We start from the raw sequence: 26225 nt of genomic DNA on the forward strand, positions 1-26225 counted from the left end.
GGACTGAACTTTACAGCAGTGAATGTACACAGTTTAACTGATGCATTGATGGATTTAAAACTGCTTACACATGAGTTGGACTTAAAGTTGATTTTTAGGAATAGTATTGACGTATCTAATTTTGGCTGTAAGTGCAGAAGTGTTTTTGTTCTTAATAGTCATCCTGTTGTATGTACATTTTATAATATATGTGAACTTCATATACAATGCCTTTATGATGCTCAGAAGTTTTGTAAATTTTATAATTTATCTAAAAAGGAACACAACACCCTTGTTAAATTGAAAAATATTGATAATGTGATAAAAAAAGCTGATTTAGATATTAATTTAATGATTAGCAAGGTTAACATGGTTCTATATAATTTATTGGTGATGAATGGCATTGATATTGATACTTTTAACTACTTTACAGTATCCTCTCCAATAATACCAATAATGTAGGTCTTCCTAAGGTGAATAAATCTTTGGGCAATCCTCCTATGAAACCTCTCATCTCAGGGTGGGGGTGGCTCACTGGGTCTATATCATATGAGCGAATCGCACAAAATTGCGAATGCTCATAATATCGAACATACCGGACCTCGAACTTTCTATTATGGGGGGCTGCACACCCCCCCCCGCTAAATATATATTCCAACTCTGAGATCACACTACAGTGAGGAAAGGGCAAATATCCCATTCTTCACTCTACCGCAATCTCAGAAAAAGCACTTTGAGGTCTGGTATGTTCGATATTTGTGTTATTTGCACATATGATATAGACCCAACTCACTGAGCCTATATCTATTTACTTACAAACTATTTTATGCCCCTAGCTAAAGCATGTAAAAAGTTATAGCAAAGATACTTGTGATTTTCTAACTCAGCTGAATGTTGGGTATAAGAGTAGCACATTAACAAATTTTACAGTGGTAGTGATGGATATTAAATGTCTTTTTTGGGTAATACCAAACACCTATGGGGTATTAAAAATTAGGAATTTGTTGCTAGAAATTGGTCGAATAATGGCTTGACAGATATAAACTATCCATGAGCTGCTAGAAATTGTTTTGGAGAACAACCTCTTTTGCATTTAATAATAAATACTACCATCAAGTATTGGGGGTGGCGATGGGTACTTCTGGGGCCAATACTTATGACACTCTGGTCTTGAGCACCTGGGAGAATGAAGTTGTATTTAATGCCTCTATACATCTCTCTACCAAAGTTTATTTCTTCAAATGATTTGTGGATGATGTGTTTTTTTATTTGGAATGGCCCTGATAAAGAGCTTAAACAGTACTTTGAATTTCTGAATAATAGTACTAACTTCCTCAAATTTTCTATGATTAGTTCTCAGGAAAGGATTGAATTTCTGGATGTCGCCAACCAATGTGATAGATTAGATATGCATACTTCAATACACAAAAAACAGTACATAAAAATAAGTACCTACAAAGATGAAGTATGCATGTACCCCAGATATTTAAGGGAATAGTTAGATCTCAGATGACGTGTTTGAGTTGATTGAATGCTGACTTTGACACCTATCAGAAGCAAACAGAGAAACGGGTGTTGTGGCCAGATGGAGAGGAAGTAGATGATAGCTTGGTGAAAGAAATGAAGGAAAAAGCAAATATCAAGTCCAAAGAATGTGTACAAGATTAAGAGGAAATATTTCAAAAAACCTGTTTGATGGAGATGAGTCAGCAAAGATAGATGTATAATTACAACCCTCCAGTCAGGAGCATTGTGGGATGATTTAAATAAATGGTGGTGCAGAGTGAGCCAGGAAATGAAGGAGATGTTTCCTGGGGACACATTATAGGGAAAATATGAACAGAGAATGCAGAGACAAAAGTGGAGAAGCAGAAAAGAAGGCAGAAGAAAATGAAAAATGGGAGTGTGAGACAAGTTAATAGCTCCTTTGGTGTAAAAGTACATTAGCATTTATTTTTATTAACAAAGAGACATTTTGTGAAATTATATTTGAGATAATTTTTCAAAGGAAAATTTTCTTGGAGAATATGAAAAAAGAAAGATTGTAACTCATGGAATTTTTCTGTTATATAAACCATTTAATGGGGAAACAAAAAAGAAGATCCATGTACAATTTTAAACAGAGGTAGAAAGAGAAGCCTTGAAAGGATATTTGAAAATTTTATGTAAAGAAGTACTAGACATTGCAAACATTTATGACAAAAGGGTTTATGGACTGGTGGATGGGATTCTAATATTGTGTTAAAGATGGAAAGTGTAAACATTATAGATATACCAAGCATGATAAATGTGGAGGGGAATAGGGGTGCTGCAAAACAATGGGGACAACTCAAAGTGAAGGACATTTGATAAGTAACTGTGACAGAAGAAAATGTTATATTTGTGGGGAAATAGGACATGATGCAAAAATTGAATTGAGATTTTATAAATCTAACAAAATTGGAGTATGGAAAAAGAGATGAACATGAACAAAGAGAAGAAATTTTAGACGTGGTGAAAATAGAAGAAAAATTAGATGAGAAAAACAATTGAAAAAGGCTCTGAAATAAGTGAAGACATAAATTGGGAGGTATAAAATGGTAAAAGACAGAAGAAGAAAATTTAAAGGGATAAGTATACAAGAATAAAAGAAAGGCAATGGATGAAAAAGAATATATGCAATATAATACTGTGGCTTGCTATAATGGTTAAGGTGTCTGATTCTCATCTTTGGGAAGCAAAGTGTTTAGGCTTAGAATTTCTTATTAAGAAAGCCAGTTTTGTGATTAGCTATGAACTTATGAAACTATGAATGTAAGGAAAAGGAAAAATGAATTTTTTAGAGTGCTTTCTGTAAATATAAATGGTATTAAGAATATAGTACAAAGAATAGGAATTTTGCAGTAGTGTAATACATGTCATGTAGATGTAATTATATTAGATGACACAAGATATTTAACAAATGAAAGATTACAAGAAGAGAAACAATGGAGAGGAAATATAATATGCAATTTGGGAAGTGAAAGTTATTCTGGAATAGCCATATTCTGTAGAAACGCAGTAAAGATATTAGATGTAACTTTATCAAAAATGGGAAGATTAATCATAGTAGACTTAAAATGGAAAGAACAAGTATATAGTATTATAACATTGTATGCTTATACTAATTGTAAAGAAAGAGAAAGCTTAGTTAATCAGATTTTTGACTATGTAGTGATAAATATGAATATTGTAATAACAGGAGACTATAATTGTGATTTTAAGAGGCAAAGATAATAAGAAAGGAAATGATATAAGAAAAATGTTAGAGGTTATAAGATGTGGTAAGTTAAAACTCTGGGACAAAAAAATCATGAACTTACAAAAGGGGTATGTATAGAACTGCAGCAGATTGTTTTATAGTTTAAGAAGGTTTAGTTTTAGAAGAAGGGGAAGTAGTTGCAACTGGGTTTTCTGATCATCTTGCAATATGGCAAGAGCTAAAGGAAAACAGGGAATCTATAAAAAATAGGCAAAGGAATAAAATAGATAAATGGAAAAGCATGGAATGAAGAAGGAAAGAGATTAGCAGTACATTATGGAAAGATCATATTACTATGAGAACATTTTATAAACATTGGCCTGAATGGTGGATGGCATTTAAGGACAATATTTAAAAAAATGTATTTTACATTGACAATATGATGTGATAAAAGTTGAGAATGAAAATTATAGAATAACCTATAACAATGCATTTGAAGATTTAGAACTTGATACAAAGTACTTTGGCAAAGAAAAGAATTATATGAAAAAAATCTTGAAAAAATGCAATCATTGTTATATATGCAAAGAGATTTTTTTACAAAGTAAAAAGAGAAGTAGGAAGTTACTTAAGCAGATTAGTGAAATATGGTTGTGTAATGAGATAAATAAAAATGTAAAAAGAGAAATAGAAAAAAACTCAGGAAAAGTTTATGAATAGTATAGTACAAGAAATGTTTAAAGAAAAAAAAGAAGGCAGTGAAAAAACATGGAAAGTCAAAAAGTTAACAGGAAAAAAAGCATAAAGAGTTGGAAAAGGAGATTTCTTTAAAAGAGCTAGAAAAAGTATTTGGGCAAGTAAATATAGATTCGGCTGCAGGCCCAAATGGAATATGGTATGAAATGTATAAAAATGTAAGGGACTGGCAAAAAAAATTTTTTTTAAAGATTTTGAATGAATAGTTAAATTAAGGTTTTATGTATAAAGAATTATGTAGAGGAATACTTAAATTCATATGGAAGAAGGAAGATAGAAGACAATGTAAAAAAAACAGAGACCAATAGTACTGTATAATAATGATTATAAGATCTTTATGAAAATAATACTAAAGAGACTGGAAATTAAATTGTTAAATATTATGGAAGATAGCATATACAGTATAAAGGGGGAAGGGCTGTCAAAAATGATTAATGATAGCAAAACTGTTAATGATATTATGAACAGAAAAGAAGAAGTATAAATTATGATGAGACCTTAATAAGGCATTTGACACAATTGGATATGAAATCCTATGGGTAATAATTAAAGAATATAATATAAGTGAGAAAGTTTGAAAAGTATGTATGTCGATGTATAGAAATAATAAAGTAAGATTACTTGTAAATGGCTGGCTAAGCCAAGAGGTGCATATGAAGAGTGCTTAAAGACAGGGGTGTCCAATGAGTTGTGTAAACTCTTTTCATTAGTTATGAATGTGATAGTATGTGAAATACATTACATAATGAAGGAGATGAGGTATAGGTTTACAATCAAATGGGCAATCAGACTTTGTTTGATTTATGTTAGTCTGAATGCCCAATTTGATAGTATCAAAAGAATGAAAAACTAAATGTTGAAATGCACAACAGTGAGTGCACTAAAACATTTGCTGTTGTGAATTTCAACATTTTAATGCAGATTGTACTATAGTGGGGATCTGTAAATGTACCCTTTTCCTCACTGTAGTGCGATCTTGGAGTTTGTATATATAAGTAGCAGGGGTGTGGGAGGCCCAGCCCCCATGCATGGGGGTCAAGGGGGGGCTTGCCCCCATGCAAAATCATTGTTTATTGTGTGTTGCAGAGTATTAGCAGTTACAGAAGTGAGGAGAATGTTCAAATTGTGTTGAATTTGACATTCTCCACTTCCGTGTTTGCTTTTTTGCGCCAGTTGATGTTTGTATTTTTGGATAACTGGTTCAGTGCAATGATAACTTGCACAAAGTGTGATCGGTAAAGTGATAGTAAACCAGGGTATATCACACCTGAAGGGTTAAGAATTCCATTTCTGTTAACATATGCAGATGATACTGTAATCATTACAAAATGGATTAAAGAAGTAATAATTTGCACAAATGAATGTCTAGAGATGATAGGGATGACTCTAAATAAAGAGTAAAGTAAAGGTTTAGGTGACATAGAAAAGATCAGGGTTATATATATTTACAATAAATGGAATTTCTGTTTTAGGCATAACATTTGGGAAGGAAGATGGCAGATAAAGATGGTGAAAAAAGAGAAGAAATAAAACAAACATTTTCTGGTGAACAAATAAATTATCATTCAGCAAAAAGGCATATTTGATAAATTCAGTACTGATGTGAAATTAACATACTTAGCAAGTCTATTTATGTTGCTAATGGTATTTGAAAATAAATTATTGCAGATATTTTTTCATTTATATGGGGTTTTAGATTAAACCTAGTAAATAGAGAAGTTTTGTATGTAAATAAAGAAAAATGAAGCTTAGGGCTAACTATCCCCATGGTATATGCTGCTTCATTAAAGTTGTACAAAGTGTTAAAGTGGATAGATGAAAAAATAGAGATTAGTAGTAAAACTACACAAATATATGTATGATAAACTTGGGGGTATGGTAAAAATGCGTAAAAGAGTAAAAGAGAAAAAAGTGTATAAATGAAATAAAATATTACCAAGAAACAATATTTTTTGTGGAAAATGAACATTGATGATATAGAAAAAGATATAAACGTATGATATAAAAATGTAATGATAAAACATTACTATGTAAGACCACAGGACAATCTAACAGGTGAAAAATTTAAAGCTATAAAAATAAAAAGCAAGTGGCATAAATAGAAAGTTGAATGTCAATTTTTTTTTGTGGAGATTGGCAATCAATAAATTTATAGTAAAAACAAATATGTTATATAAAAAGAAAAGTGATATAATATGTTTATCTTGTCAAGAAGAAATTATGAAGCATGTGATTTTGAAATGTAAAAGAGTAAACAAAAACTTATGGGGAAAGCTATGTAAAGAAGGTATCTTAAAGGTATAAAATAAATTAATAAAATACACATGGATTTGATTAAATATGAATATTATAACAATAGAAGTAAATAATATGTTAAAAGAATAGGTAAATTATCTTATGTTATATAGATTATATGGAATGAAAGAATAAATGAAATTATGTTTAAAGTTAAATGAATTTTAGGTGGTTATGGATAAAAGTGGGGTTCTAATAGGGATGAAAATTTAGTATGACTGTGAAGGGAATTATGAGTATGCATAAACTTGTATGTATGTAAATATTTGTAAATACGCAAATTATTTTTGTATATAAATAAAGGATACCTGCATTCTATTGGTACTTATGGAAGTGCTAGAAGTAATTACTTGCTCATGTGCTATTCCTGTCATTGAGTTGGCTGGGAGGACAGTGTACAAGATGGAAAATTCAATGAATGGAGTGGAGGCAAATGCCAGCTCAATAAAAAATGTTGCAGAAGGTGTTGAGGAGCAAGTTTTTTAGCAGCAATTATTTGAACAAATGGAGGAAACAGTTATAGATGAATGTATAGTTACAACCCACCAATCAGGGGAGTTGTGAGAGGATTTACTCCAGGATTTAACCTGATTGAGCCAGAGAATGATGTATGATGGGGACATCATGGAGAAAATATACAAGGAGGATGCATAAGCAATGTCGAAAGGAGGCAGTGCAGAAGTAAAAAAAACATATGCAGAGACAGTGGCAGCTTCACAAGACAGACTGAAAGAAAAGAAAAAAGTACAGTTTAAAAAGAAAGTTTATGGTAAGAATGCAAAGCAAAAAATGCCAAGAGATGGGGTGATATGAGGTACAGGACAATGTAATGTTCCCTTTGAGTGTGAAAACACAAGAGGTAAAATATTTCATTTTGATTAACAGTGAGACATTTTGTGACATTTTGGGGAACTGTAAAAGATATGGAAAAAGTTTTGAGTATGAAAAAAGACAGTGTGCACATTCTGAGTATTATAAATATTGAATGTGAGAGAGGAATTGTAAAATATTGGTGGCAACCAATTTTTTTTTGTGCAAAATAAGATCATCTAGTTATTAATTGTTATAAAAAGAAATGTTACATATGAGTTAAAACAAAGGATAAGGCAAGAATGTGAACTTAAATGTTACAAATGTAAAAAGATGGGACGTATATGGATGGATTGTAAAGAAAAACAGAATGAACCATATATTGCAGTGAAATGATAAATAACAAACCAGGTATGAAAAAGAGATAGAAATAGTTGAAACTTTAGAAGAATAAATGGAGATGCTGCAAAGAATGAGGAATGAGAGGAATTAAAAATGCAATCAGATAATAGCAATGAAGATGTTATAAGTTAGAAATTGGTAAAGGAAAAAAAATATTGGTAAAAGGTAAAAGAAAAATAAAGTGTAAAGACATTAACATAAAGAATCAATATAAACAGAAAAAGAAAGGAAATGGATAACAAGGTTTAAAGAGGGTAGTATGATATCATTAAATTAAGGAAAAGAAAAGGAATACTTTCAGGATTCTTATACTTAATGTAAACCATATGAAAAGTATAAAAAGAAGGATACAGACTTTAGAATGGTGTAACAAATGTGAAGTTCGTATTATTATTAATATTTCTGACATATAAAAAAGATTACAGACAAAAACATATGGGATGGTGAGATAATATGGAACATGGGGAATGAACAGTGTTTAGGATTAGCAATATTATGTAGAAGAGTAGTGAATGTTTTAGATTTTATTTTAGTTAAAATGTGAAGATTAATAATTGTAGATGTAAAGTGGAAAGAAAAGGTTTATAGAATTATTTCTATATATACTTATGTGGTATGTAAGAAAGAGAAGTTTTATTTCAAAAGACAATATGTAGTTTATAAAAATGCATGTTATAATTACTGGAGATTTTAATTGTGATTTAATGGGGAATAAAAAGGAAAGAGAAAAAGATGTAAAAGATGATGGAAGTCATGAAATGTGAAAATTTGATTATATGGAATAAAAAAACATGGAGATATAGAAGGTGTGATTTAAAACCTGAAACTGATTATTTTATATTATCAGAAGAGATAAGTATAATGGAAGAATATATTATTCTAACAGTTTTTTTCAGACCATTTGGCAATATGGTTAGAAATAAATCAAAACAAATAATAAATAAAAAAATAGGAAACTGTATAAAAAGAATAAATGAAAAGTAGTGTAAGGAAAAGGAAAGAAAGCAATTGTTCAGTTATGGAAGGACCACAATACTACGAAAGCATGCTACAATAGTTGGTCTGAATGGTGAATTACTTTTAAAAGAGAATATAAAAGTAGTTATTTACATCGGCAGAATAAAGTAAGAAAGAGGAAAGCAGGAATAAGTTGAACATATAGAAATTTGTTACAGAATTTAAAAGAGAAATCATGATAACATAAGTAATTATATAAATTATATAAACAAAGACATGTTCACAAGGTAGAAAGGAAGAGGTATCACCATATTTAAACATGATAATGAAGGGGAATAGTAGTATGATGGGAGAAATGAAAGATAAAGAAAGTAATTAAAAATAGATTATGAAAATTATTGTAAGTTATATGGAAGAAATGCTTAGTACACAAAAGAGATAAAGTGCAAGAACATGGGAAGTAAAAAAAAATCTCCAAACAAATTAGTAGAGAATTTGACAAAGAGATTATACTATATGAATTAGAAAATATGCATAAACAGCTGGTTCAGATGGAATTGGATTTGAAATGTATAAAAACCTTGAAGAATGGCAGAGAATGTATGGATTATGTGTATTCAATGATTAGTTGAATGAAGGTTTAAATAATAAGAAATTATGTAGTGTGATATTACAATTTATATGTTAAAAGGGAGAAGAAGAAGATATAAAGAACAGGAGACTAATACATTTAAGTAAATAAAGAATATATTTATGAAAACAATACAGAAAAGATTTGAGAATAAGATGCAATATATATATAATGTAGGATAGTGTATATGATATGAAAGAAAAAGAATGTCAAGAACTATTAATGATAGTGAGAGAAATAGTGGATAATATTGAAAAAGGAAACACTGTACAAAACTTATGATAGGTTTTAATAAATCATGTGACTCAATATAGCATGATATGCTGTGATAAATAATGGAAATGTATAATATTAGCAATACAATTAAGCACGTCTGTACCCCAATATGCTATGATAATAAAATAAGAATTTTACTGAATGTTTGGTTAAGTAAAGAAAAAATGAATAATGACATAAGGCAAGGGTGCCTTATGAGCTATATTTTGTTTGCCTTAGTTATGAATACATTAGACAGGGAAATTAATAAAAAATGAAGACTGCAAAGTTTGGAATTCATAAGGATGTGGAGATTCCAGTTACGATATCATACCCAGAATATATTATTAAAACTACTAAACACACAGGATGGATGAGAGCAGTTATAATTTACTTAGTCAATTGTGTCTAAGAAATAGGTATGACCTTAAGTGAAGAGAAAAGGCAAGGAATGGGAAATACAGGGAGCCAACATGGCTAACTGAAGACAGCAAATATTCAGAGCTCTGCAGAATTATTCTCAAAGACAGGAAAATATTTACTTTTATGCAATAATTTTACATCAAATATATTAATAATAGTCTAGTTTTTATTTCTTGGAACTTTGGTGGAGAAATACTATAATTTTCCTGTTAAATTTGTCTGAAGACTACCACAATAAGAAAAAATGAACAGCTTAAAGCATTCACATACTGAAACATCCTTGAGGAAAGTTCTATAGTTAGTGTCCTTCACTCTCCAAGAATTGTATTTAAAAATGGATAGAGTTCAACAAAACCTGGAAACACTCAGGAAAATTTGCCTTAAACAAACTGATGTCTTTAAGGAAATACTTCAGCAAAATCAAACCAAAATATCTAACATAGAAAACTCACTGAATAACATAGATGTAAGACTGAAAGAGGACGAATCTCAAACTGACTTTTTTCTCAAGCAAAATGCATGGCTGCTTAATAAAATTGATGACCTGGAGAATCATGAGAGAAGATGTAATATAAGAATTTTTGGTCTACTGGAGAAAGCAGAAGGTGGGGACATAATTACTTTTTTAAATCCTTGGATTCCTGAGTTTTTGGGCTTACAAGAAGGCTTTTCCTATGAAATTTAAAGGGCTGACAGAGATAGGTAAACTGGCAGCTTCAACATCTACATCTTCACCTAGATCTATTGTAGTACAGTTTCTCTTTCATATAGACAAAGTATTTGTTCTTAAAACTGCCTGGAGGAAAGACACTCTGAAGTATAAACAGTATCCAGTTAGATTTGATAATGATTATTCTTCTAAAGTTATGGACATGAGAAAGAAATCTGACCCTATGTCAACTTTCTTAAACAAAATAATATCAAAACACAAATCATCTTTCCAGCTAGAATTAAAATTCACCTATCTAATGAAACAAGAATTTTTAACAACCTGGAGGAAGATGCTTCTTTCATTAAAAATAACAAGATTACATTGTTATCTCTAACACAGAAGATATTGGCTGGTCTTCCAACTCTCTTAAAAGATCTTTGGAGTAGAACTCTTAGGCTGATTTAAAGAATTACTTTAACAAACATTCAGCATTTATTTCATTTATCAAGTACATTTCATAATCTTGCATCTTTCCAATATTTTTGTGAAGAATTAGAGAGCTACTCATTGCCATCTAACAGTAGCCACATAGTACAACATACAAGTGCTCTTTACATGTAAACACTTTATTTCTATTAATTTCAGTCACTAAGTTAACAAAGATTTCTAGATCTAGTTAATGGTGATAGTCATGTTATGTTTAAATGATTATTCATGCTGTGGTTTATGCTTTGGGACTGGTGACTTCCTGGTGGATGGGGTGTGAAGGATATTTCAGTTTGTTTGTTTTGCTGTCTAGATTCAACAGTGCACGTTGTGTTGATGTTGTAGAGTTGAACTTTAGATGGATTTAAGATTGAGTTTGTTTAAATGGTGAGGATTAGCTGTTGTGGCAGTTGCGAGTTGTTGCAGCTATGTTGTTTGAATTTTTTTCCATAGAAAGGAAGTGCACTTCAATAATAATCAGTAACAGTGTAGTAGAACACAGACGTGAAGCTTTCTTACCTTTCCAAGAATCCTCATGAGCTATCACAATGATTAGCTTTCATAGCTCTTAGTTATGGAGTTGCTGTCTTTCCTTACTTTGTGATGTTTGGAAGAAGTTGTAGGACCTCATATAATGGCACTATTCCTCATTGAATGGTGTGCTACTACTTTTCTTTCCCATATGAGCCAAATCAGATAGAAAGAATGATTGAACAGATGGGAAGACTTAAGCAGTTGATATAATGCAAGATTGGGGATTATTAAATGAATAATTATAAGCTCTTAGACAGAAGTCAAGGTTTAAAAATAAATTTGTTTAAATCAAAAAGAGTTTAATCAGTAGAAAGTCACATCCCTTATAAGTATATACTCCAACATACAAATATTATGTTTATTCTTATATTACTTTGTATGGTTACGTGTCATAGTTTTACCCTGTGCCTCTTAACAGAAGCAAGTTACAGCATTGTATTTGATGCAAACACTCTTAAGAAAGACACTCTTAAGAAAACATGAATGTTACTAGGGTGAGTATGCAAGGTAAACTATTTAGCATAATTAGATTTTTATAGTGGTAGTGCTTTTTGAACTCTTTAGTTTTCAGCATACCTCTACAAGAGATAAAGGGGGGGGGTGGAAGAAAAAAAAGATAAATATTAATTCTATAGCATTTACTAATCGTTATGCAGTATTACCTCATGAAACTTCCAAACAAAGAAATGAAAATAGCCGTACAAAGGCAAAATAAGAGAAAATTAATGGCTAACAGCACAAAATGACTTTATTACATAAAAATCCTACTGGTAAGCACTTTCATTCCCTTCATATTGTGCAGTATCTTGGTAACTATTTGAACTGATTACAGGCTGTTATTAGCAATTTTTTATTTATCTGTGACATTTTTGTATGAGGCTAATTAACAAAACAGTTGTTTGACTGTAGAGACATTTAGTTAGATAAATTTTGGTAATACAGATAGTTACTTTCCAGTGAAAATATACCAGCTAGTGTCTTATATAAGAATATTTGCTAAATAAACCCTGCAGTTTCTTATGCTATATGTACAACACAAATATATCTGTACATATGTTCTTGGGATTCTCACACCAATTTATTATAGCAAGTAAGCTTTTTTATGTATTTTTGTACTGCATTTGAAAATGGCTGTTGTGATAATGATACATTATCTGGCAGAATCACTGAACAAGTACTGTTCTGGAAATCATTGTGTTGTAATGTAACTGAAATATTTACCTTAAAATATCTCTCTGGGTTGAAACTAACTGTTTAAACACCTCAAAGCTTTTTCCCCTTGTCTTCTACGCCAGTAGAATTTAACATCATATTATCTTTTTAAAGTGAAGTCAGATCTGACAGCTGGACATAGATCAATTACCAGTACAGTTGTATGGTACATTAAGTTAGTTATGAGATGGATTTTCAGGAAACCTAATTGTAGAATGACATTGGTGGGTGTGGGGGGTGGGGTGTTGCCTCCCACCTAGTTTGGTTTTATATTATATTTCACTGAAAGCTTCAAAACAGTACATTTTAAATCCTAGACATGCATACTTAGAATACTAATTAATAACTCTTTCCAGAAGACACTATATACCCAAGTTAAGTGGGGGGGGGCTACACACCCCACACACCCCTAACTATATATACTAATTCCAGGATCACACTACACTGGGGATATACCTTTTACTTGCCTTACAGCACTCTACACAGTGCCAATACTGCACCTCAGTAAAATTAGATTCGGTGAAATGAGTTTTCAATACTTTGTGCTTTCAGCGATTTTGTCAGGGTGAATTCAATTTCAATGAAATGACCTTTCAATGAAACAATGTAGACCCATATATATATATATATATATATATATATATATATATATATATATATATATATATATATATATATATATATATATATATATATATGTGTGTAATATAAAAAGATGTAAGTAAGTAAAGTACTACTGGACTTCCTGCTTCTATTCCTAACAGTGAGGCAGCTAAGAGAAGCTGTGCAGTAATAGAGGGAAAAATTAACTGTTCTGTTGGTGGTGGCAGCGTGGTTCTGTCAGTTTGACAGAAAAACTGTTGAAAAGTGAGAGGACAGTACAAATAGTCAGTGTCTAAATGACTTTAAATGTCAGGAATATGAAGATGTTGTTCATAGATTCATAGGTGTTTACTAGGCTTTCAACCACAAGGGCCTTTTTAAGACTAGCCATGCATCTCAAATCTCTGATAAGTTCTGATACCCTTGATAAGAGTAAGCATGGACCTGGGGAGATGAACCATTTACAGGTTACCTGTGTCTATTAGAGACATAGGTGCCAAACCAGGGATGATTTTCCTGTTTCCAATCCAATTGTCCAAGTTGCACTTGAATTGGGTTAGGGAGGAACTCTGCTTCACATGGATAGGGAGCCTGTTCCATAGATAGGGTAGTCTCTAGGATACATACCTATCTCTCCAGCAGGTCTTATTTATATCACAGGCAAGGTTTTTGTCTTTTGAATGGGTAATTCTGGTGCTGTTTATTTTGTGGATATGCAGGAGGCCCATCAGAGTGGGTCTGACAATGCCCTGTATGCCAGGCATAGATCTTCCCTCAAAAGCCTGTAGGAGACAGAATACAGGGACTGGGCCTTCAGGTGGTCTGCATAGGGCATTTTACTTATGACTTGTATTCTTTTAGTGAGGAACCTCTGTGGATGTTCCAATTGTTGGATATGCCAGGTTAGGTACATATCAAAGAGGGCATTGTACTCAATGATATGTCTGATGAATGCTGAATACAGTTGAACAATAACTTCCTTGGACTTAGATGCCATACCTTTGTTTGTAAGTTGCTCAACATAGAACAATTTCCTCACCACTGTAGACAAGTGATGGTCAAAGGCTAGATTACCATCTATGTGTGTCCCTAAGTCCCTGACTACTAGGTCAACTCTAAGGGGTGTGTTGTCAATATGATGGTTACCATAGATGGATGACCTCCCAAAGGATACAGTTATGCATGAGTTTTAGTCCATGGCTCTGACACAAGTTGTTTGTCTGTGCCAGCCCCTCCTAGAGAACATTTTGTCAGTGTGAGATTTGATGGCAGCTCCTAATTTCCAATCATCTTCCAATTTAGTCAGCCAGAGACCACTGACACTGGCCTTGACTTCTGAGAAATAAATGTAAAAAAGGAGTGTTACAAGAACTGATCCCTTTAAGACTTCATTTGTGACTGGCATCTTAGTAGAGGTGGACTCCCAAGTTCAAACTTTGTGGATGCTGTCTGTGAGCCAGTTGGCTATCCACTGGGTGACAAATGGTTTTGTACCTAACTCTTGAGTTTGTCAACAATGCCCAAATGGGGTATTGTGTCAAATGCCTTGGCCAGGTCAGGGTCGGCAGTATGAATGATTTTGCCCTCATCCATTGCTTTTCTGACCTACTCAAAGAAGTCCACCAGGTTGAGTGGCTAGAGTTAAACAGTAATTCCAGAGGCTCTGATAGATCATGTTTCATGCTATTTAGAAGGCATCATGATATATTGCCTTGGTCATTGATGCAGTGTTTTTGGTCTTAGAGAGAGCATCCTACTGATAGTATGGGAAAGTTATATTTTATGATATTTCCTGAGGGAAGGTTGGGGGGAGGGGTAAAGTTGGAGCTGAATATATCAGCCGGGAGGTTTTCTATATCCTCTGGCTCAGTATAGGTGGCTCCATTTACAATGAGCTCTGCACACAATTGTGTATTGCCTTTAAGGTTGCAGACATAGCTAAAGAATGCTGTGTGGTTGTCCTTGGTTTGGGAGGCCAACCTTACCTCAAATTTGGCTTTGGAAGACTTTATTTGTCCTCTGAATTGTTTGTTTAGTTTGATGAAAGTGCCTTTATCCTGCTGGGTGTCGCACCTCCTAATTTTTGCCATGATTTCTTTCTCCTGTTATACGGCCTATTGATAATTGATTAACATTGTTTGTTGTAACTGAAATTGCTTCTGGAGGTTTGTCTGATGAAAAACTAGTTGGTTTGTTGAACAAAGGTGATCCTGGGTAACACTATAAGATTTTGTAGTCAGATATGATGGATAAGGATTTAGGAATGGACAGTTAGTTGAGTGGAAAGGGAAATGAGTCATGGGTTGGGTGGACATAAGGGTACAGCTGGGATGCAGTTTGAAAAAATGTATACTGATGCAGTTGGAAGAAGAATGGTTACTGTGAACTTTATTAAGAAGGAAAAAAGGTTTGTTGTTTGGATATGAAATAAGAAATAATAGATAGATGTTTTATGTGAGATGGTTTAGTGTTACCTAAGTACCATGTTTAATCATACCCTCACCTCAGGCTTTATGCACAATGAATAGCACACAGCAACGGTTATCCTACTCCAGAATGGGGGAACCACCATGGATCCCGGGAACTACCACTCCATTAGTCTGATGAGCCTGGTCTGCAAAGCTATGGAACGTATCATCATGGAACTTATAAACAATGACATTGGTAATCTCCAAACTCAGGACCCTACCCTGTTCGGGTTTGTAAAAGGCAGATCATGTCTCCTAAACCTAATAGACTTCTTTGAAGCAGTCACCAAAGCCGTAGATGAGGGTAAGATGGTTCACACAGCCTATCTAGATCTCATCAAGGTTTTCAACACCATCCCCCACTCTGGAATTATAGATAAACACACTAAACTTGGTATAAATCCCTATGTCACAAGATGGGTTGCCAACTGGCTCACTGACAGAACCCACACTGTGAAAGTAGCAGACTCTAAATCCATCTTCAGACCAGTGACAAGTGGAGTACCACAGGGTTCAGTCCTGGGTCCTCTCCTGTTTGTTATCTACTTCTCTGAAGTACAGACTAACACAGAAGGTCTTTGGCTAACAAAGTTCACAGATGACTGCAAACTAGGAGCCATAATCAAAACTCCTAACGATGTGGACATCCTACAAAAGGGCCTCAGTGGGACAGATGCCTGGTGTCAAAGCCACGGCCTCAAGCTCAATGTCAAAAATTGCATCCCTTTTGGTAAAAACTCTGTACCCATGAACTACCACAAAGGCGGTAGTCTGCTTAACACCGAAAGTGTGATAAGAGACCTTGGGACACAGGTGGATAGTAGTCTCTCTTTTGATAATCACATCACCACAGTAGTCAGGAAATCCTTCTACGTGGCACACTTCATCACAAAAAGTTTCTCATCCAGGAAAAATGAGGTCATTGTCCCACTCTGCTCATCACTCATTAGACCCATTATAGAGTACAACGCCCCTTTTGGTATGTTCCTCATAAGGCATCTACAACAACTTGAAAGGCCGCAAAAATCCCTCATGTAGAGGATAGCTGGCCTCAAACAGATGCCCTACGCTGACCGTCTCAAAAAACTCCAGCTTTACTCTGTCTCATATCACCTACTCAGAGGCAATCTCTACCTAACATACAAAGCTATGTCAAAACCAGAGCTGTATGACATGCTCCACTTAATGAAATCCCAATCCCTCTGAGCTACATGCTCTAGAGACCTAAACCTTGTCACCACAATAAACAGAACATGCTGGAGGGATAGATTCCTGTCCCAGAGAATTCCCGTACTCTGGAACAAACTACCTATCTTTATAAAACAAAGCTCCTCATTAGCACTCTTCAAAAAAAATCTTGATCATTGGATGGGAGATAGGAAATTCTCCCCGGGGATCACTTCTGTGGCTCTGCTTGACAGGGACATTGGACAATTATTTCTTGGGTGGCAAAAGCCAGGGTACCATTTGGCTAGGCTTATATAGGGCCTGGGGCCAATAACCTAGTACCTACCTATGAACCTATGAACCTATGAACATTTTGGTTTTGAACCAAAAGACATTAGACACTTGATTCATTTAAGGAAAGGGACATTTTATGACTTAACATTTGAGACTGAAGAATTAATCTAAAGATGTTTGTTCAATTGTGAAAAAAGGACTGTTAACCATAAAATGAATTTATATTTTACAGGCAAAGGACTAGATTAAAAAAAGCATTTTCAATTTTTTACTGATGAAACTAAATTAAGGGTGTTATTTTTTATTAGTGTGTTATTCATTTTCTGATAATGTATAAGAAAGGAAGCAGTAGTAAAGGCACACAGGAAGGAAGTTTTTCAAAAGTTTCAGCATAGGGGAAATGTAATAGCCTTGTAGGAGAAGTCTATAAATAACAAAAAGCATGGTCCCTGGTGTAAAACAGGCATCATCGGGATCTTGCTATTGAAAAAGTAAAGGTGATGGCAGAACAGTTTATTCAGAAAGCACCAAGGCTGGACACTAATGCAATGATTTAAGCCATACAAATGTATATGTTTTAAAGAAGCAAAACAGGAAATAGCAAAGTTTAAGCATATTATTTTATCTGATATATCATAAGCTCAAACAGCTAAAATATTTGCTGTTGATTGCTAGGGAAACAAATGAAACTCATGTGCAGCATGCTGACTGGCAATGAAGACAACCAAAAGAGTTGACAGGGAATAGAAAGAAGTTTAAAGGAGAGCAGCAATGTTCAATGTTAACTGTTATCCTATACTTTAGGTCTGTTTTTTGTTGCTGTTTTTTTTTTTTTTTTTGTCTTGCTGGCACTCAGTATTTTGAGTCCCAGCACTGAAATAGGATGTCTTCATAGCTGCTAGTAAATGATCTAGAGTAAATGAGGACACAGCACTTGCAGGGCATCTACTAGTTATTACTCCAGAATAAATGGATCAGTTTTCAGAGACTGCAAGGCTTGCATCTTGCCAGCAACTTTTTCTCAGTCCTTTTCACACCTCAGGCAGCCTTATGATTTGACAATGAACAGTGCTTGTCTACCAGGTTGTCAAAGGAGTTTCACAGATTCTTTTGAATTTTCATCAAGTTCTTTTTAACAATCTGAAACCATTGGGGTTCAGAAATATGGTTCTCCAATATGTGGATTTTATTGTCTTCCACAAACCCACAGAAAAGAAACACGGGATTTTGTGTATACTGTTTTGGAACTTTACATAACGCAGGCTTCAACATGAACTTGAAGAAAGTTCAGCTGACACAACTAGAAGTAAAATTCCAGGAGTGATTGTTACAGGACAGGGAAGACTGTTGGTGATTAAAAGGGTAACAACTGCTCTTCAGCACTACCTTCTAGGGTTGGATTATTATTTTTATTTTTGTATTTTTTCCTGATAATTTGTTGAAGATTTTGTTCAGACAGCAGAGATATTATATTATATGCTGCAAAAAGCAGGGGATTCCAACATTTTTTTAGTATGTACATCTGAAGAGCAGGCAGGTTTCAAACATTTAAAATAAAACACTTTTGACTAATGCTGTAACTTTGATCTTTGTAGACCTATCTAATTCATTTTACACACAGGTAAATGCTGACGGTAGTGCTATCTCAGAAATGACACAAAGCACTTCCTGGAGTTATGTCCTGACTCAATCTTTGGGATATTTTTTTTAGATTCTGCATCTTGTTAAAAAAGATTTAATAATTTTATGAAATATATTCTGGGATTATTCTGGACTATGGATACAGACAAAGCATATTGTTTGTTTTGCTCCTTTAAATGCACAGCTATCTCACACATTACTGATGTTATCAGGAAACTATTTTAATTACTGTAGAATGGGAAAACAAATAGTTGCCTTTGAGGAACAGAACTTAACTTGGCTCTATTAAAGCAGTATGAAGATGAGTCACAATTGCTTCTAAAGGCAATAAGATGATCTGTTGTTTACTTTTGAGTGAAGAATACAGGGAAGGCATCTGTTGTGCATGTATTGTTGGCATCTAATATGGAATAGCAGGGCATCTGAGATAGGATATGTCTATTTTTTTTTTATGCTCAAACTTTTTTATTTCATTTTCCAACAACAATTGATGTTAACTTTTGTTGTAGATTTCTTGAAAATAATTAAATGCTTTCATGTATTTTAACATTTTATGGGATATTATCTGCAACTTATGTTAGGCCAATCATTGAATCAAATGCTATTTTTGCCCTGTTGTAGCAGTGATTTAATTCCCCTTAGTGGAGTACAAAGAAAATTTACTAAATACTTTTCTATTGCTCAAGATCTTAACCATTCTGACAGACTTCAGCATTTGGGTTTATTTTCCATTCACAAACATTTTATAAAGACTCAGATTAAGCATATGGTTTCAAGCTTTGCACATTTAGGAGTTAAGAACTGTGCTCATTCTAAAGATGATTACAAGGCAGCACCATTTGTTATCATGACTCTTGGTGAACAGCAAAATGTTTCAGATTCCCATCTTACAGCATTGTCCATTTATGGAATAAACTTCTGTACATATACTTAACTCCAACTCTATGAACACTTTTAAGATGTACTTAGATACTTGGGTTGGCATTTGGTATACTTTGCAAATGTGGCCTGAACATAGGGATATATTGAACTACGAACTCTAAATGACGTCATAATTTTACATAAGCTTAATTTAAGTTGAATTCCTTTTGTATTAACCCACATTGCTTGGTAGTGATAGTCACTATCCTCCAAATGAATATCTAAAATAATTTCATATGTATAGTGTGATGCTTTGTCTAAAAGACAAGATACTCTACAGTTTAATGTACTATACACTATTCATATTTATTGAGATGCAGGGAACAGAACTTGTTCCTTTTTTGCATCTAAGCTAAAGGTCTGTGCCCACTGTCAATAATCAAGCGACTTTGCTTTTTGTTATTTTTCTAGCAATGCTTTAGGTCATCGTCAGTCATCATTTCATTTAAACAGATTAGATCAGAATTCTTTTCATCACATTTTTTTGGACATATGCTACTTTTGTGACACCAGGTGTCTACATTCATAGTTAATAATCTACTAATCTTAGGTCAACCTTTTTAATAATATTCTAATATCTCCCTAGACAAAAATTAGTGCCTCAAAGTTAAAATGCTCTATATACCCACCGTGGGCATCCCATGCAGTTTACCTTCCACTAGGTAAGATGCATCTTAACACATTTTATTATACCTAGCCAGTTCTCTGCCTAGTTTATGTAGCCATTTGGGAAGGTCTGAAAAAGTATTTTAGCTCTTGTGTTTAGCTTCTCCTTTTCCTGTAGGGCTACACATTCCAAGAAAAATCTTACTGTTTCACTACTCTGAATGAAATTAATGATCTTGTTATGGTAATTTATTGTATAATCAAATACCTTGTCTGGCTTTGCATCACAGTCTGAGTTAGGGCTCAGAATTCTCTTGGAACATATATGAAAACTTAGAGTATAATGCGAACTGCATTTTATACTCCTACCAGGCTTCCTGGACCAACTAACACACATCTATGTACATATCTTTATCATAACACTCCATATACATGATCAATCATTGCATGAAATGGAGTTGTTCTATTACTGAATTAGTACATGATTGAAATTGTGTCTGTTATGCTCCAAACTGACATATTTAATTTGCATAGGTTAATTCGTACCTATTAGACTATTGATCTATGATGATTTTAAGGAGCTTAGCCTTGCACTGCCATGGTAGTTTTTAGCCCTTGTAATTTGCACACAAATAAACAAGGTTATGTTGGGACATTTTCATGTTTCCCATATTGATGAGGACAGGAGGAGCTCTAAACTGAGGATAAATTTGCAGTTACCCATCCATATATCCAAATTACATTTGAGCAGAGTAGGAGAAGTACTTTGCTTTATGTGGGATGGACGTTAGTTCCACAGAAGTGTTTTTCTCTGTGATGCAAACATATCCTATAAACATGTTCTATTTATTTTGCAAAAGAGATTGAGATCCCTTGAGCAACTTCCATGTAAGCAAATCTTTCTGTGCATGCAGTGCATTTTATTTCCATGTTGGTACTTTACTAACTGACTTTGCCTGGTATTTGTATAATATTTCTGTCTACATTTTTATTACCATTAACCCATCCTTTCCAACTGTTCATGCTAAATGTTATCATAAATAATTAACAGTCACATTGCCATTTGGCACAAGTTTTCTGTTTATAGAAATTTGCAGAATATTATCCAATTCATAGACATTCATTTTCCACACCAACCATTGGGCCCTTATCTCATATTAAAAGTAAAGCATTTTTGTTGTTCATTACATATGAACTCATACAATCTATCCACAATTCCTGGCTACCAGAAACATTCTGTGAAAGACTTTGGAACTGATTGTGGAATGTAAACTTCTCATGCTTGCTTATTTTCACCAGGTTTACTATTTATTTATATATTTGTTTATTTGTTTATTTATTGTTTTTATTGGCAAGAAACGCCTGAATGAGTGGAAAAACTCTTTCCAATTTAAGGGCAAGGAGAAAAGCTCCACAAGATACAAAGAGAAAATAAGATACATAGTATAATGAGTCATTTGAACATACAATAATGAGGAAAAAAAAACAATGATTGTTTGAGCATACAATAGTGTAAAAACAAAACCTTAACAAGATACATTTGAATAGTCAACATGATTGTTTGAGCATACATACAATTGTGTAAAAACAAAACATTGACAAGATACATTTGAATAGTCAACATGATTGTTTGAGCATACAATTGTGTAAAAACAAAACACTGACAAGATACATTTGAATAGTCAGCATACAAATTAATTATAATCATGATACAGGCATTAGAATACTATGAAAATGACCTACATGGACTACCTGAAAGCCCTATTACCATATAGAGTCAATAACAGAATATTAAGATGTGAACTATGTCTGGCTTTTAATGTATCCACAGGCCCAGCACTAATTGACCTACTGCACATACTAAAGTCAAATGGTAATGGAAATGCCTGGTCCACTGATCTCAACCTCTTCTGCAACATAAATAAAATGGATTTCACAGTTATGTACATATTATAGAGAATACTATCAAACAGTGTCTTCTACACATAAAAGAAAGCCATTCCATAACCCTATTTAAGCTTAATTTGGCCCAGCGGGTGGGAAAGTTACCCCAGAGCTGGCCCCTATCCTCCTAATGGATAGAGGTAGTTCTTAAACACTCTACCTTACAGTAGTTCTACTTAGCACACTGAAGGCAAGACCCAAACAAAATAATCTACAACAAATTTGAAAATTTTAAATATAACTATAGTAAGGAAAGTTAAATACCTATGGACTAACACAGCTGGGTGACAAATGGGAAGCATGGCTGGGCTTAAAATATCACATCAGGTATGATAGCCTACTACTCACTTATGAGAAATCAATCAAAGGCAGATCACAATGAGTGTCTAGATTAAAAAAGTTTAGACTCATAGTATGTTAGAGCACATTATCTGTAAGTGTCATTTTCCAACATCTTGTAAAAGAAACACTCAGGCAATATCATAGCAACTATATTCTTTCAAATAAGTATTTCTCCTGTTCTTAATCACCTTCAAGGCAAATGCCCTTCATTAATGAAGCCATTTCAAATGATGTAATTACTTGGTTGATTAATATATTTTTTTCCTATTTTAAAACTTTAAGACTTCAGGGGAAGAACAATTTCTGGTTTCTGTATGTTTTCTATTAACCATTTGAAACCACTTATTCATTTTATGTTATGTGACATAGGACAATATAGAGGTAAGCATTTATTCAAGTTTAATAAACCAAAAGAATAAGCACTTGGGTGGTACATCTCCAATAATTTAATTGCAATAAACAATGTTTAGCACTTTCGTCAAATACAATTGAATTCTCCAGAACACCAATACAAAATTAAGAACCTGTTTAAATACATTTAACACACCTGTAATTGGTGAATTACCAACCAATAAAAATTATAAATTTGGCATGAATCATAAATATTAAAATTTTGGTCATGAATATTAAAACTTTTGACCAGACTAATTTGACTATGGATTTAAAACCATAGAACAAATCTAGGGACTTATACTTGTACTGCCTTTTCTTTTAAAATTGGCATAATAGACAAGTGGTCATTTAACCCTGGGGGAAGGTTGGCAGCTAACCTCAGCTACCAAATCAATTCCTTTTTACACAAAATATTTTGCCAATTACCCCCTCTAGAATCTATTTTCACCATGTCTAAAATATCAAACTTATAACCAGTAAACCCTACACAATGTAAACTGTATCTGAACAAGGCGTTTGTTTCTTTTTTATTTTTAACATCATATAGATGTTCATAAATTCTTGTTTTCAACAGTCTCTCCATCTTCCCAACATAAAATGAAAGGCAGGAATTACATTTGGCAAGGTATACTAACTTACTAGAAAAAAATTTCCCTTCCAAAAAAAAAGAGTATTGCTATTTTCATTGGCCAAGGTGATGGAATGATTTTCTAATATATACTGACAATAAGGGTACCTTTCACAAGGTCTAGTCCCACTCAATGTACTTCTGTCCTCTAGTCTACCATTTTTCCTCTACAAAATTTATTTCAAATTTGGCCCAATTTTAGTGGATAAAGTAGGTTTATCACCCAATGTCTCATATACATCACTATTTGTCTTACAAATACTCCAGTTTTTATTGAGTATATTCTTGACCCCTTGTATAATGAGCTATACTGAACCACACATGCTTGGTGAAAATCAATATCTACCCCATTATCCACAGTTCCTTCTACCTCGGGATGTTTGATAAACCCCTTTCCTAAAAGTGGATGATATTTCTTCCACCACTCGTCCAGAACTCCATCAAGAATGGAATCAATGAACTCCCCAGGATAGCCCCTATCCAAAAACATCTCCCTAAGGACCACAGATTCCTTACTGACATCCTTTTTACGAGAAGACATCCTGGCTATTCTTATAGCTTGACCCTTAATCCCTTTCTTTTGAAATAGGGGGTGTTGACTATTATAATGTAGGTAGCTGTTACAAAAGGTTTTCTTCCAAAAAATTCTTGATTTAAAACCTTCCTTGCCTTTTATTATTTTAATATCCAAATAACTAATTTCTTCTTTGTGACACTCAAAATGTTTTCTTCCAAAAAATTCTTGATTTAAAACATTCCTTGCCTTTTATTATTTTAGTATCCAAATAACTAATTTCTTCTTTGTGACACTCAGAACTAAATTTTAGAAAACTGGTGGTATTATTCAACTATTGTATAAAGGCAGGTATTGAATCCTTAGACCACCTCCATAAAATAAAGATATCATCCAAAAACCTATTATAGGAAAATATTCACTCTTAAATACATGTTCCAGTTCCCATCCTAACAGTACTAGGTTGGAATATACAGGGGCACAAGTAGCCCCCATAGCAAATCCTTTGATCTGTTGAAAGTACTGCCCCTCAAAATAATTATAATTATTCTCTAAGATGAGTGCCATAATTTCACATATCAGATTGACCTCATCATTTTGTAATTGGGAACATGTAAAAAGTACATCTTTAAAAATCTCCAAACCTTCTCTTTTAGGAATACAAGTAAAAAGGTCCTGCACATCTATAGTAAAAAATAAATAAAATCCAAAGACCAATTGTCTCTTTTCATCTTTCCCAAAAAATCCCAGGAGTCCTTCACTACAGGAGGCACCCCCTCCACCACATGCTTGATCATCCTGTCAACATAGACAGCCAAATTGTGTGTCTTAGACCTTCCAGCTGCCACAATGGTCCTAAAAGGGAAAGCTAATATACTTTTATGTACTTTAGGTTTACCAAACACCACTGGTATTTTGGGATGAAAATTACAAAGAAAGTCATACACATCTTTAGTAATTCTTTGTTCTAAAACATATTCATACAAAAAAGCTATCAATCCTTTGATAGAAAATATGAATTTGATTTTTAGAAACTTGGGAATAATTTTCCACATTGAATAATATTTCCTGCATGGCATTCATGTAATCCTCGGAACTGTATATGATAATACTCCCGCCTTTATCTGGAGTCATAATACGGATGCTGCAGTCTTCCCTTAATTGTTATAACAAACTCCTTTTCTTAACGGACAAGTTAGAAAAAATTCTTCTGTTTTCCCCCCACATTTTATACAAATCAACCCTGATGGCCTTCTCAAAGATAGTTACTAATGGATGAAGGGGTGGATTAAATACACTATTTTTTCTTAAAACCTTTCTTTTCAATTTGTTTATCACCCCCTCATTCTTCTGAAATAAAACCTTCAGATTTAATTTCCTATGATAAAGTTGTATATCAGCCAGCACTTCCACAATGTCAAGGATTTTAGTGGGCACATATTTAAACCCTTTTGAAAACAAGGTAAAATATTCACCAGTAATATTCTTATCCATATAGTTATAAATATGAAAACCTTGAAAGGTATGAAGGATATGTTGTCCTGCATCCCCTGCTGTTATTACCTGCCTGTCTTCCACTTGGGAAACCCCTTCTGATATGGCCCCCTTTGTTGTATACACCATGTGTCTCTTGTTTCTTGTTTGCTATTCTCTGGGAGTGTCTTAATACTGGAAAATCCTCCGGCCCAGGATAATTCCCCCTACCATTTTCCCTAAAAAACGACAAGTTTGTTAGTGAGATATACTTGTTGTTTTTGATATTGATTTAAGTTCCTATAAGTTTCTTAGATATTTTTGTAAAAAATATTATTCCACTTTTTATCTATCCTGTCAAGAATTTTATTATAAAGCCCTTCATACTGGGAGAACAATAAGTCACTTAAAATCATGTCATTCAAATCCTCCATTCTTTCTGAAGTATATTTTCCATTTGTTCATAAAAAGCACAGTCTTCTGAAGAAGTTTAAGCCACCATTTGTCAAAAAGCTTAACATAGCTTCCTATAATCTCCTCATCATAATGCAAGTCAAATGGGAATTTATAAACCCTTAACCCTTGTGGTACAACTTGTAAACATAGACATTCATTAAAA

Source organism: Protopterus annectens, chromosome 6.part0, assembly GCF_019279795.1.
Source record: "Protopterus annectens isolate FY-2018-M chromosome 6.part0, PAN1.0, whole genome shotgun sequence".
NCBI classification, from domain to species: domain Eukaryota; kingdom Metazoa; phylum Chordata; order Ceratodontiformes; family Protopteridae; genus Protopterus; species Protopterus annectens.